This window comes from Macaca thibetana, chromosome 7, assembly GCF_024542745.1.
Source record: "Macaca thibetana thibetana isolate TM-01 chromosome 7, ASM2454274v1, whole genome shotgun sequence".
Classification (NCBI taxonomy): Eukaryota; Metazoa; Chordata; class Mammalia; order Primates; family Cercopithecidae; genus Macaca; species Macaca thibetana.
Genome location: NC_065584.1, coordinates 163,944,676 through 163,947,697, shown reverse-complemented (window position 1 = coordinate 163,947,697; position 3,022 = coordinate 163,944,676).

Here is a 3,022-nt window from a genome sequence, read left to right as displayed (position 1 = left end):
CTATCATTAGTTCTTAAAGGTTTGGGATAAGTGTACGAAGTACATTCTTAAGGGTGGGGGAGAATATATCGTATCAGTTACACGAGCGGGAACAAATCACAATGGTGGAATATCATCAGTCAAGGCTACTTTCACTTCTTTTGTGGATCTTCAGTTGCTTCAGGCCATCTGGATGTATACATGCAGGTCACAGGGGATATATGATGGCTTAGCTGGGCTCAGAGGCCTGACAAGGGTGTGGCTGAGATGGAGGAGAGGTGGGGAGAAGGATTGAGATGGGTCTGTGTCCAGGACAGGAAGCAGATCTGTGAACTGATACAGAGTGCAGAGGTGGTGGGCATTACAAGCAGGATAAGGATATATCACAGAGGGTCTTAAGTGCAAAGCAAAGGAGTATAGGCTGTGAAAATTTGTGAACAAAGAGAGACTGAAGGAGGCCCTGGAGAAGAAACAACTGGAGGCTGTAACTGTGTGATTCAGAACTTCTGCCTCTGAACTCCTACCTCCCCCAGAGGCAGGATTATGCCAACTGAGCTGGGATAAGCTCACACTGCACAGGAGTTTGCAGCTTGCAGAAGAGTCCAGAAATGAGTACTCTATCACAGGGCCAGGACTAGGGTGAGAGCAGCGAGGCATATTATCGAGGTGCAAAATGTAAGGGGGTGCCCAAAAATGCAGTAATCAAGATAAATAATGGTTGAATGCAGTATGTTTTAAAATGAAAAGTTATTGCAAAAAAAACACATGGTGAGCAAAATGTCACATTTTAAATCAGGCCGGGCACAGTCGCTCATGCCTATAATACCAGCACTTTGGGAGGTCGAGGTGGGCAGATCACCTGAGGTCAGGAGTTCAAGACCAGCCTGGCCAACATGGTGAAACCCCATCTCTACTAAAAATGCAAAAATTAGCCAGGTGTGGTGGCATGTGCCTGTAATCCCAGCTAATCAGGAGGCTGAGGCGGGAGAATTGCTTGAACTGGGAGGCAGAGGTTGCAGTGAGCCGAGATCATGCCATTGTACTACAGCCTGGGCAACAAGAGTGAAACTTCATCTCAAAAATAAATAAATAAATAAATGATCGACCTTTGCACTTGCACAGCATAACCTCGCTGCTTCACCCTGATCCTGGCTGTGATGAAATACCAGCTTCTGGACTTTTCTGCAGGTCTTCACACTTTTCTCGGCTGTGGGTGCAGCATCTCCAGTGTTTGGCCAAAGAGGTGGTGTTCTCCATGTTCTCTGACTTTCCACGGGACAACCAGTGCCTTCTCATTCAGTCAATGGACATTTTTCAGGCTGGACTTCTCTGACCCACAGCCAAAGGAAGTAACCAAGGTGGCTAGGCAGGATGTCTCCTGGCCAACAGAACTAACAAGAAGTTCAAATTCACATTACAACCCAACTGAAGCTGCTTTGGTGACTGAACTTCCTTGATGCAGACTTACACCCCTACTGTATTCGTTACCTTTTCCACTCTGCAAACTTTGGTCACTCAACCCTGCATCCATCCATCCCTCCTTCCACCCATCCATCCAACAATAAAGCTGTTTGTCCATCTTGCCATGGACAGAGCTGTCTATCCAGCCATCCCTTCTTCTACCCATTCATCCATACATGCATCCAAACACACAACCAGGCACCCAACCACTGAGCCAATGCTCCACCCACCTACCATATAAAATCAGCCTGTGGATGTGGAAGGAGTCCCACCTCTTACCAGCAGGCCTACTTAACTTCTCCAAGTCTCAATCTCTTCATCTGAAAATTGAGTATGTGTATGCTCATAAGGACCTTCACAGGGTTGATATGAACAGTAAATAACAAAACCCATGTGAATGGTGGCTATTATATTGCTATTGTACAAAAATGAACATGGCTAACGGCCCAACTTGTCTGCTACGATGTTGGCTGTAACAGGTAATCTGGAAAACCAGTCAAACCTGTAGTTAACAGTTGCGGTGGTGGGGGAGGGGAGTGATAAAGTTGTGTTATCCTTTTTGTTATCCCCAGATTCGGCTTAAGAAAAAGAATAAATGGATGCGGGGCAGGTAACAATGACTAGAACATTCATGCAGGAGGCATTCTGCATGCAGGCATTGATTGCAGATTCCAGGACCTGTGGTTAGTGGACTCCTACTGATGTTTCTGGGAATTCTAGACCTGGAAGTTCAGGAAGGTAGGCAAGCCTCAGGACTCACTGTCATCACTTGTTCCCATGGGGCAAATGCTTTAGTGGAGTAGAACTCTGGACTCAGTTAGCCAGGAATTCAAATCCCACTCTTACTTGTGTGTGGCCTTAGACAATGTACGTAAGTGCCTCAATTACCTCATCCATACAATGGGGATTTAAAAAGTGAAGATTCTGCTGGGTGAGGTTGTGGTGGCTCAGGCCTGAAATCCTAGCACTTTGGGAGGCCTTGACAGGTGGGTTGCCTGAGCTCAGGAGTTCAAGACCTGCCTGGGCAACATGGAGAAAACCTGTTTCTACTAAAATACAAAAAATTAGCTGGGCGTGGTGCCAGGCACCTGTAATCCCAGCTACTCAGGAGGCTGAAGCAGGAGAATTGCTTGAACTGGGGAGGCGGACGTTGCAGTGAGCCGAGATCGCGCCATCACACTCCAGCCTGGGTGACAGAGCGAGACGCTGTCTCCAAAAAACTAAATAAATAAAAATAAAATAAAAAGTGAAGATTCACAAAGTTGTTGTCGTTCTTTTTTTTTTCCTTTTTTGAGACGGAGTCTCGCTCTGTCGCCCAGGCTGCAGTGCAGTGGCACAATCTCGGCTCACTGCAAGCTCTGCCTCCCGGGTTCACGCCATTCTCCTGCCTCAGCCTCCCAAGTAGCTGGGACTACAGGTGCCAGCCACCACACCCAGCTAATTTTTTGCATTTTTTAGTTCACTGTGTTAGCCAGGATGGTCTTGATCTCCTGACCTGGTGATCCGCCCACCTCGGCCTCCCAAAGTGCTGGGATTACAGGTGTGAGCTACCGCGCCCGGCTGATTCACAAAGTTTATTTGT